Consider the following 12,927-nt stretch of genomic DNA (forward strand, 5'->3'; position numbering starts at 1 on the left):
AAGGTTATAGCCACAAACCTCATTTCTATTAATGCATTTATTTAAATATAAGATGGAATTGCAAGTAAGTTTCTATTTCAAACACTAGTTATAGACACTTTTCTTGTGAGACACTACTGTAATATTTAACATGCCTAAAAACTTACTGTATGTAAACTATTCCAAGAGAACCATGGAACCACATAAAGAAAATAAGAGACAAATCCTTTGTTCTCAAGTAGCTTACAATTTATATGAGGTTTATCTTCATGGATATAAAAAATTATACAGCAACATTGTTTTGAAAATAGACCCACTTCAAAAAAAGTGTTACTTTACAGAAATTAAACCATGTTAAGAAAAGCTGAGTAGAGTTTGATGATGAGACTGAGGAGAATCTCCTAGGATTAAGAGAAAGATAATAGAAAGATAAAAGTTTTGTATTAGATTCAAACATTAATTAATTAATATTCAGCAAATATTATTGAAAGTCTCTCATGTATCCAACAACTTTCTTCACACTGGAGATGTAACCATGAACAAGTCAGACATGGAATATGCCCTTATTGAATTTAAGGTAATAAGCTGACATAAATGCAGTGATAGGAGGAATACAAGCTGCTATGAGATCACCTACCCAGGGTGAATTTCCAAAGCCAGACAAGGATGAAAACTTTTAAGGAATAGTAATAATAATAATATAAAATTGTAATAATAGTAATAAAGATATAAAGAGCTAAAATTGCCCAAGAACATACACTATGAAGTGCATTTGTATGTACTTTTTAGGTATAATAGGAAAAAATATTCTGACACTTGTTAAGATGGAAAGGCAGGCTTTATTCTGAGGGACTACTACAGTGGAGATTTGTAGTAAGGGAGAGAGATTAAACTCAACTCTGAAAACAATAAGTTCAAATGGAGATTTATAGCCAAAAGCCAGGGTGGGGTCAGTGGATGAAAAATTACTAAAACATAATATTAAGGGTAAGAGGATTATGACTAAATCAATTTTACAAAATTTTTGCTAAAGGCAGGCCAAAGTGATAAGATATTGAAGATGGAGTATAAGACATTTGATCATATTTTGAAGGATGGGGGATTTTCACTAAATTGATGCAGTAAGATCTTACTAAAATTGGACTAAATTGGCTTAGGGCAGAGTCCAAGGGCAAGACCTAGACAAAAAGAGGTCTCAGAAGAGCTTTGTCAAAGTTTGGTCAAAAGAGAGAGGCTTTGTCATAAGTATTAGGCCACTTATCCTCATAACATGTAAGACAGGCATTAGTAATGGCATGGTTTTTCTTGTTTTTTTTTTTTTACTGATAAGATAACTGGGGAACATCTAGGTAAAGTCAATTGCTGATGATCACAAGACAAGTAAATGACATAGCTAGGTCTCAAGTCCAAGCTATCTCTCTGGAGCCTGGGCTCTTAGTCTTCTAACTCAATAGATATTTTCCCAATCAGAGAGATGTCATGCACAACTTATTGGAATTGCAGAGGAACATGTCAGTAACCACATTTTATAATTTAGGGTATATGTAAGATTCATTTCCACATTGTTTTTGTTCATTTTAGTTTGTGTGTGTTTGTGTGTGTGTGTGTATCTAAACCATTTTATTTATTTATATAGCATTTAAAAATTACCCATTATCTTTATGAAACTGAACTACAAAAAATTATTACAAAGTCTTCATTCTATAAATATACCTAGGTTTTCACAGTCTTTTTACTCTAACTTTTTAACTATAATTTGGCCCTGAAAGTATTTCCAATTCTCCATTTCATATTATTTCAAATTTAATATTCACTTTTTAAAATGCTATTCCTGAATTTTATTTCCTATGACCAAGTTTAAATGGAAATTACCATGTCTTATCTGCCCTATTATTTTTTAAAGGAAATTTTATAACAATTTATGTTCTTTTTCATATTTATATGACAGGGCCCATTTATTTGAATATTTTATTTTTAACCATTATAATTTCCTTTAGATATTAAATTAAATAGGTGAAATATATATTTATTGCTGACTTTTATTGATTTTATTTTTGTGTGTTGGAATGTTTCTATGTTTCTATTTCCTATTTTATCAATCTGTATTCCATTTTGTGAACTGTCAGTATTCTTGCCGCATATTTTAAATCGAGATCTTGTTTTTTGTTCACATTTACTGAGTACATATTGTGTGCTAGGCACTGTGGATACAATAACATTGTCTATAACTGTGAAGGGGAAGTCAACAGGGAATGAAAAGGAATCACAGTAGAGTGGGATGAGTATTGGGTATGGTGAGAACAAAGAGAGGCCTCTGTCTTGCCTCTCAGAGATCTCTGGATAGAATGATTTTTTAAACTGCCTGTGGAAAGAATGGGACTTAGTTATGAGTTGGGAATGTTTTTGCATTTAATTTAGATAGTAGCATGTTTAAAGTCTCAGAACGGTAGGAATATGGTGATTCCAAGTAATATGTGGCTGAATCGAAGTGTAAGTCTAGGAGTAGGGTGTGATGAAAGATGAGGATCCAGAGGTAAGCTGAGAGTACATGATGAAAAGCAGTGCAGTCTACCCCAAACTGCTTATACGCATGCTTATCTTATCAGCTTGCATTCTATTTCTATTTTAAATGTCATAAGTATTTAACATACTTTCCCAATGTGTTTGCTTCTGTTTATAATGTGTTGGGCATGCATATATTTTCTTCCTTGTAATCAAATCTGTCCCACTTTTCCTCTACCATTTCTTCCATTTTTCTACAGTAATTCAACATTGTTTTTAAAAATAAATGGATGAGGCCATCCTGTACTGCTTATATTTATTTATTTCTGAATTAACTCATCATATTTAATACACTTACAAAGGAAACTACATATTTGATGGAATAGAACAGCAACAATTGTATTTATTTTAGTAATTAAATGTGACCATATCTAGAATAATAATTTCAAGAACTCTCCAGCGTTCCCAGTAGTACCTCATGAATATTCCATAAGCTGTTGAAAATGGAATGTTCCAAGACTTCACAGGTGGTTTGGAAACCCCATATAAATGGAAAATTTTGAGTATTAGAATTATAGCTCAGTTGGTGTTACAAACAGCTTCTTCCCAAGTTAAACCAGCTGCATTCTGGAGAGTTTCCACAGCACAGGGCCATTTAAAGCTGTTTATGCTGCTAGCAATTCTCATTATAATAAATGTACCTGATGATACAGTAGTTTCATCTAGATCCAAGTTGTCTTTGATACAAAGCATGGAAAATAATTGGTAGGTCATTTCAGACACTTATTGCCTGATAATAGTATTTACTGTTGTTAAAAAAGGCCCCAAATGGATTCACTTGTGCTAAGCCTTATGTCAGCAAACCAAAACTTAATATCTAACTTATTTCAACCTCTCCTAAGAATATAACCTTTAACCAGTTAATCTGGTATTACCTGGTCAGCACTAGTGAGGTAATCTGCACAAGAGACAGACTCCTTCCCTCCCACAAAGGAAGGTGACCTTGCCTGAAACAATATACTTTTTTTTTTGTCTTGCCCCCTTTCTAACTATAAAAGCCTTCCATTTTGTACAGCTATTCAAAGCTCCTTTCTAATTGCTAGATGAATGCTGCCTGATCCATGATTGTTGAATAAAGCCAATTAGATCTTTAAATTTACTCAGATTGAATTTTGATTTTTTAACACTGTTAAAGGTTATTATAATACTTACCAGGGAATTTCAGAAACATGTTGATATTCCTAAAACCAAATATTGAGAAACACAAAAATACAGATATTATATTTCAAGTGAAATTGTTTATTCTTAAAAAAAAACAAAAAATAAAAAAACAACTATACTTTCAATCATCTTGTTCAGGAGCATAGATTTATTTTAACACTTATTAGTGATATCTTGTGGCCCTAAAATAGAAAGGATGGAGGATGTACTGATTTCTGACCACCTGTGTCTTTAAAACTCTTATTTTCTAATACAAGGAGGAAGTAAAGAGAAACAGTTATTGATACCACCACCGATAAAATAATGCTTAATGTGTCCTTATTGATATCATGTTTTGGACTCTATTTTAAGCATTTTACTTATATATTAACTTATTTAATATGATAAAAACTTCAAGAAGCATATATTATTGTCCTCACTTTTATACATAAGAAAATTCAGACACAGCAATATTATATAACTGTTCCAATATTATGAAGATTCTGAGTCATAGCTATGGCTCAAACCCAGGCACCTGGCTCTTAACTATCCTAATACATGACAGAAACCACGTGTTAGGTATGTGTCATATATAAAGTTATTTAGTTCTTACAACATTTTGAAATAACTTGTTATCCATGTGTGACAAATGAAGCAACTAATATTTAGAACAATTTAATAACATGGTAAGTTGAACACAGATAGTTGATGGCAGAACAAGACCCAATCTAGCTTGAATATAATGGCCTATGCAACGCTGTGCCTAATTTTCCTAAAGCAAATTTCTCACTCCAAGAACTATAGTAACCATGATGCATGTAAATAATAAATTGAAAGGATCATTGAAGCCATTAAGTCCTAATTTTATCTAATTCTTTATTATTGACCTCATAAAACTTTACTAGAACAATACTCAAGTTTACCTTTGTGCCTTAATTCACTGTCATCTCTTTCTTTTTCTCTTTTTCTTTTTTTTTTTATTTTTTTTAACATCAGACAGATGTGATCATTATTAGCATATAGTCACAAAAGAGAAGCAGGAACAAAGGGTTTGAATAATTAGGAAATGAAAATTATATACAAAATGGTAAGAATTTGCCCTTGCATAAACTATGACCTGTTTGAAATCAGTATGCATTTCATACTGTTAAATATATAGTGAGAGAAAAGCACAAATTATTATATAAATACTCAAGTTCTATGGGCATTTTTATCTCTTTATAGTGTATTTATTATATGATTTTTGATTTCAGATACACATCCAAATCATGGGTAATTATTATTCCTCTTTTTTTGTTAACCTATCACCGACACATAATATTAAATTGATAACATGTTAATTTGTCCTTAACAGTTGTAGCTGCACTATATCACTGTCTGGAGTTTATTGGCTGGTAAAAGATGGTTACATTTTAACCAATACACCTCTAAAGATTTTACTGAGTGTTCAGAGCTAAAAGCCTTCACAGAGTTTGCTTCCCACTCTCCCCTCATTTAAGAAAAATACTGTCTAATTATTTCTTCAATTGAGAAAGAAATGGAGATTAGAATGTTCTATAAATTTTTGGTTTATCCAGAAATTTCATATCTAGATAGCTGTAACACACAAAATAAATTTAAAACTTTGGAATCAGAGATCTATAGAGACTTGATACTGTGGTTAATTTCTTGATGATATTAAGATTACCTACTAACCCTACTGAATATTTTGATTTGAAAAGATGTGCAACAATAAAAAAAACCCTAAAGTGAAATATTGAATATACGTAATTTTAAAAATGAGTAGTCTAGAAAATTATAACTCTAAATATTCGAGTTTGTATCCTCAAGAAAATATTCTTATTTTAAAACATAAAATCAAAATTAATTTATCAATCTTTAGAAATATAATGATAATTTCTTTTTTAATTAATTAATTATTTTGAAATTTTGAATTTTATTTATTTTTTTATACAGCAGGTTCTTATTAGTTATCCATTTTATATAAATTAGTGTATATATGTCAATCCCAATCTCCCAATTCATCACACCACCACCACCCCCTGCCATTTTCCCCCCTTGGTGTCCATATGTTTGTTCTCTACATCTGTGTCTCTATTTCTACCCTGCAAACCGGTTCATCTCTACCATTTTTCTAGGTTCCACATATATGCATTAATATATGATATTTGTTTTTCTCTTTCTGACTTACCTCACTCTATGACAGTCTCTAGATCCATACACGTCTCTACAAATGACCCAGTTTCATTCATTTTTATGGCTGAGTAATATTCCACTGTGTATATGTACCACAACTTCTTTATCCATTCATTTGTTGATGGGCATTTAGATTGCTTCCATGACCTGGCCATTGTAAATAGTGCTGCAATAAACATTGGGGTGCACGTGTCTTTTTGAATTATGGTTTTCTTTGGGTATATGCCCAGTAGTGGGATTGCTGGGTCATATGGTAATTCTACTTTTACTTTTTTAAGGAACCTCCATACTGTTCTCCATAGTGGCTTTATCAATTTACATTCCCACCAACAGTGCAAGAGGGTTCACTTTTAATATCAATAAATATGATTAGAATTCCAAGTTCATCATTTATTTCATAAATTCATCTTGACTCTTCATTTGTTGGAAATTATATCAAACAATGCCCATATATGTTAGTCTTTTAACTCTCCTTTTTCATTTATAAGTGCCCCAACTCTTTTTTGTTCTGGAAATATTTGTGATAAAGAATGCAGGATATCTGTTGTAAAGAATTCTCCACCTGCTGGATTCTGATAATTGATTCCCTGTGTTGTGGCTTAACTTGACCCTCTGTCTGTTTTGTTTCTTTTAAAATTTTAAGGCAGAAGCCTTGCTCAGATCCATGTTGGAGTTGTGGCATGATTAACTAATAGAAAATGCTCTATACTTCCTATTACACATCAGAGTTGCACAGTATCTGGTGGTTTCTCTCTTGGTACTTTTAAGATTGATCAGGGGTTTCAGGTGTTATCATCCCAATTTTTCCAAAAGATATAGCCTTCACCTCACTTGGTCAGGTTGACAATAGACAGGTGCTGACAGACTCCAGATGTTTCTTGAATTGGTTGGTGCTGTACCAGGAGACTGCAACACTCACACATTGTACACTGGATGATGACAAATGAAGACAATGCTGTCTCAAGTCCCTTACAATCTCAGGAATCTGTAATTTTTTAATTCTATATATGTTTTCATCCTAAAAGTTATACATTCCATAGTTAATTTATTTCAGTCTGGGATAATTTTATTGTTGCTCCTCTTCTTTTTATATCAAAATATTCATTAGGTTTGGTAGACTATATATACATACAGATATATTAGACTTGGTAGACTTTATATATTATATTTATATAACATATCTAATATATATAACATATCTAATATGATATATAATATATTTTATATTACACATACTATATATTATAATTATACATATATGTTATGTTATATATACAAATAAAATATATTATATATAGTACAAAAAGATAATTTTCATATTATATATCATATGTAACATAATATATTACAGTTTTTATATTATATATGCTATATATATATATATATATATATATATAATATAAATATATATAATATTCAGGGCTATCCAAGAACTAATCACATAGATACAAAAGATAGATACATCCAAAGAAATTTATTGTCAGATTGGCTCACTCAAACATGGAGGCTGAGAAGTTCCAAGATCTGCTCTCTGCAAGCTGGAGGCCCAGGAAAGCTGGTAGTGTAGTTCCAGTCCAAGTCTGAAACCTTGTGAACCAGGAACACAAATCCAAGTTCAGAAGTTGGATGTCCGAAGTCAAGTAGAAAACAAATATACCCTTTCTCCACCTTTTTGTTCTATTTGGGCCCTCAACAGACTGGATAATACTCATCCATTGGTGAAAATATCTTCTTTTCTCAGTCTATTGGTTTAAATGCTAATCTCTGGAATGTCTACTCTCACAAATACCCTTAGAAATAATGTTTTCCCAGCTATCGAGGAATCTGTTAGTCCAGTCAAGCTGACACATAAAATTAACGGTCACAAGTATACACACATATATGGATTTTACTTAGTATTTCTTGTAGAGGGTATGCTCTTTGAAGTGAATTTAGTGTTCTTGTATATGATTTAATTATATTTTGAAATAATTATTTTTCTATTTGAGAATCTCACTGAAACTTTCATAGAAAATACCATTCAACATATAATTTGCATATTACCCATAAATTTTCAGTGTTACACCTTATGCTTAAAATTAGTGAAAAAGTGTTTATTAGTGCAAAATATTTATTGAATGCCTTCTAAATTCCAAGAATTATCAGCATGAAGATGCATAGTAAAAAGCAGTGAAAAACTCCTACCCTAAAAATCTTATATTTTCATTAATTTGTGTGTTTTTCTATTTTGTAAAAATCTCATTTAGTTTATTGGCATTTATATATTTTATATTTTCAAGTGACTAATATGTAAGAATATTGATATTGGAGAGTTCAAATTACCTTGGCAACCTCATTTGCTGAGGACTTTAAAGACAATGAAGACCAAGGAGAGTTTTCTCATTTTAATACCAAAGACTGCAGCATGTTAGCATATTTTCAGTTAAAAAGCATGGGAAATCTTTGTCCAACCACATCTAGAAAACACAGTAACTTTCTCCTTAAGAGATATATATTTGCCAAACTGTAATGTATAAAATAAGTGTTTGTTTTAAAATATTGAAATTCATTCTGAAACTAAAAGAAATTATTAATTTTTGGCTATGTTTTATTTTCTAATAAGGTAAGGATATATTTTATTTTTCTCTGAGAGTGCCAAAATAATTTGAATATAAGGGGAGTGGTAATTGCCTTTATTTTTATTATTTTCTTTGGAAAGAGATTAAAAACTTAAAATAACATATGTATGTTTCATTCCAAAATTAATAGGATAAATTCAACTAAGGAAAAAATAAAGTATAACTGTACAGCCTGCCCCAAACTGAAATGTGTGTAAAGACTGACACCACTCTGAGTATTATCATAATCATGCATTAAGATGAGAATCAGAATAAATTAAAACCATTGAATAATTGGCCTAAAAAAGAATATGTTGAGATTAGCTATGCCTGTTCATAGCTATAGGGACTGGTTAGTAAATAATATCAAACTGCTTCACAATATACTATTAAAATGTAAGATCTAATGCCCTTCTCTCAGGACAATGTAAAAGAAAAAAGAAAGCATTATTCTAACAAATATTGTACCTTCTGACCTTGACAGTACTCATGCTTTTTCCAAAACTGTATATGTAATTAACATTTATTTGAAGGATACATAAAATTGTACATGTATCATATCAAATATAACTAATGATTATAAAAGGCATTAAAATTATTTTTGCTACTGCTGAGACACTCTTGGACTAAGGACCATGATGTGTCATTGTATTATTGACATATTAATGCACCCAGACTTCAGTTTCAACTGCAGTACTTACTTCCATAGACTTGTCAGTAAGAAAAAGACCTGAGTGGCTAAGACTGTGTGACTCATGTAGCCCACATGATAATGATTATGACAGAATTAAACAGCCAAACCTTGAGCTGAGCCAGTGTAGAAGGCAGTGCCATGATATATACATACACACACACAAAAAATATCTGTTTTCAGGTTAAGAAATTGAGACAAGAAACAAACAGAAGATCAACAAATTTTAACTTTACCTCCCATTATTTCAAAGCATAGGAAAGGACAATAAATCTGTGGGTCAGAGAACACAGAAGGCTCAGATTAAAGAGAGACAGTAGAACAAGCAAAATCAAAGAAAGAAACAGAAAAAGGAATAGGGTGGATGAAAGAAAAGGAGACAGAGAAGGGATGGAAGGAGAGAGAACGTTCTTTGGAAAAAAAAAGGATTGATTTCTAGCTGTACAAACTGTTAAAATATTACAGATCTTCCTTGACTTACTGTGGGGTTACATCCCGATAAATCCATTATAAATTGAAAATATTGTTAGGTTAAAAATGCACTAATACACTTAACCTACCAAACATCATAGCTTAGCCTAGCCTATCTTAAACACACTCCAAACATTTACATTAGTCTACAATTGGGTAAAATCATCTAACACAAAGTCTAATTTATAATAAAGTGTTGATTATGTCATGTAATTTATTAAATACTGTACTGAAAGTGAAAACCAGAATGGTTGTCTGTGTCCAGAAGGGTTGTACATCTATGGGTTGTTTACTCTCATAATTGCATAAGCTAACTGGGTGCTGCAGCTTACTGCCCAGCACCACGAGAGAGTAAGGACTCCCTATCGCTAGCCTAAGAAAAGATTTGAAGTTAGGTTTCTATTGAACGGGCATCACTTTTACACCATATTGAAAAATCTTAGGTTGAACCATCATAAATCAAAGACAATCTGAATATAAATGTTTCAATATTTCGTATCAGTTATTAAGTAGGTGCTACCATAATTCACTTAGTGAGACCACATTAACTCAGATAGCTTTGGCTCCTCTTCCTGGACTCCCTAGACTACACATGATCTAACAATCTTAAAGGGTAAGATTGTAAATGGTACCCATATTTTATCAATTGTCAAATAATTTTATATTCTGATAATAAAAAAATTATCAGCATGGATTTTGTAAAATATTCAGGAAGAATAAAATAGCTAAGTAGTTAATTAGGTAGTTAAGTAGTTAATTAATGTATGAATAAGGAACTATGTAAGAAAATTAGTGGGTTTAGAAAATTAGTGAGTTTTTTCCAAAGACAGAAAAAACATGACATCTACCTAAACTTGAGTTCAACTTGTTGGGAAAGTCAATCCTACCATGTGCTCAGGAGAGAGAACCACTTATTTATGAATAGTCTTAGTAGCTACCATAGGATTGTTTCTGATTCTTTAGTGATAAGTATCAAGGGAAGGAGCATTCTGTCTATCTATCATCTATCTAACTATCTATCTATCTATCATCTATCATCTATCTATCCTTCTGTCATATTTTCTAAATGCTGTAATAAAGTATACATAGCTTTCAGTGTTTTTTCAATCATTCTAAACAAATCTTACTTCAGTTATGCTTTGATAAGTTGGACACACATAGAAGGCAAAATGAGATAAAGAGCATCTTATTGAGTGTGGACCATATTATACTTGTGCATTACCTTTTTTGTTTATCTATGCTCAGCATTTCAAAAGAAGGAATGGTCTTAATAAAACATCAGATTCAATTAAACAGACCTATGTACCAGGCACCATACTAGTTGATAAAGACAGTGAAATAATTATGGCACAGTCCCTATCCTCAAGGAATTCAAACATAAGAGGAGAATGGTATCAGCCTTGATGCTATCAGCCTTGATGATGATGAAGATAAATCATTGTTATGAAAGGTCACTTAACTAAAACTAGGAGGAGGGAAAAGGAAGAAAAATCAAGGATTTTCCAACAGCACATGAAACTTCAACTAAACAGACTTGTAGAGTGAGGCAGGTAGACCCAAGTCCCCCACCTTTAATTATACATTCTCTATCACATGACATTGCCCTTAGAGAAAACAGCCACCACAGCTCCTCAGATTTCTCTGTGGAGGGATTTCAGTTAGACTAATACTCCTGTCCCAACCCCTTCCCCTAGAGTCCTCATTTATTCCTCTCCAAGGAAGAAGTGAGTTATCCAGCTAATGAGTTTGAAAGAGCACTCCACTTTGGAGCAAGCCTGCATATGGACAGATGTGTCTGACCTGCTTTCTCAGCTTTGTGGTGAGCTTGGGGTGCTGGTGATGCTCTGTGGAAACAGCTTGAAATTCTCCTAGTAACTGGGTAAATAAGTTGGTTCAGTTCTAGAAGGTGTTCTCAAATCTGTTTGGCTATGTATCTAAGCCATGTCCTTAAGCCTTTGATCTATTTTTTATTACCAATAAAGCTGACTATTTGGTCTCCATGTGTAAAACTCCTGTGTCTGTTCCTCAATTTATTCCAAGCATAGGCAGTAAAGAGGGCTAGTATTTAGGGACTTATTCACATTTCAATCATCACTTCCAATTTATTCTCTGAGGTTGTTTCAGTACATACAGTTTCATTTTGGTGATTAGTTCAGGAGCCTAAGCCCTGGTTCAAATTCAGTTTGGGACCTAATAGTATCTCCTTTCCAAGTCATAGCCAAGAACTATGCATCTAACAGGGACTGTAATTTTTTAATTGAATTAGTTGCTTTGATAGTATTAAGTCCAAATATTTCACTAAAATATGTACTATTTGACTTATTTTTTCTTTGTTTTCTCCTTTTTTTCAAGCAAAAATATTGCCCATGATAGAGGCGAGAAAGAACCCAGGGTTACAAAACTCTGCCAGGAAAAAGAAGCTAATGCTAGTGTACATAGATTATAAACAGTAAGTAGTCAGCAAGTATCTGCAAAATGTTCAAGGATGATGATCTCACAGCACTGGGTATTTGGGTAAACAATAGTCTAAATAAATAATATTCACATAAGTCATAGCATATTAATAAATTTTATCTATGCAATATAGATGCTAGGATCTTAGAAAAAAATGTTTACTTTTTCAAGCTCTGGGGCATTAAAACATACTAAATCTGTGTGCTTGTTTGAACAAATTAATAAATTATTTTGTGTGCATTTTTTTTTTCTTGGTACACGGGCCTCTCACTGTTGTGGTCTCTCCCGTTGCAGAGCACAGGCTCCGGACACGCAGGCTCAACGGCCATGGCTCACGGGCCCAGCCGCTCCTCAGTATATGGGATCTTCCCGAACCGGGGCACAAACCCGTGTCCCCTGCAACGGCAGGCGGACTCTCAACCACTGCACCACAAGGGAAACCCTTGTTTGCATTTTTACTTACTTATTTTCGTTCTTATAACTGATACTTCAGGCACTGTAAGAGTAAATAAATCTTAAAAATTCCTAATTTATGTCCAGGGATTAAGTTATTCACTAAATATGTCCAATATGTCCTTGCTTTGAGGCTGTAACACATACAGATAAAGACAAAGCTGAATACTTCTGTTGTTTCTTATTAGCTTATCTTCATTTCCTTGTAATATTCCTATATTTGACTGATTATTTTTACACTCATTTACAAATCAATTAATTTTTATTAAGTAAAAGAAGATAATTCCTAGGTTGTTTTCTTTAAGGTTTTTAACAAACATCTATCTTACTAATGGAGACCTTTGCATGACGCAGTAAAAATAATATGCTACCAATTAGAATTAA

Source organism: Stenella coeruleoalba (genome assembly GCF_951394435.1).
Source record: "Stenella coeruleoalba genome assembly, chromosome: 18".
Taxonomy (NCBI): domain Eukaryota; kingdom Metazoa; phylum Chordata; class Mammalia; order Artiodactyla; family Delphinidae; genus Stenella; species Stenella coeruleoalba.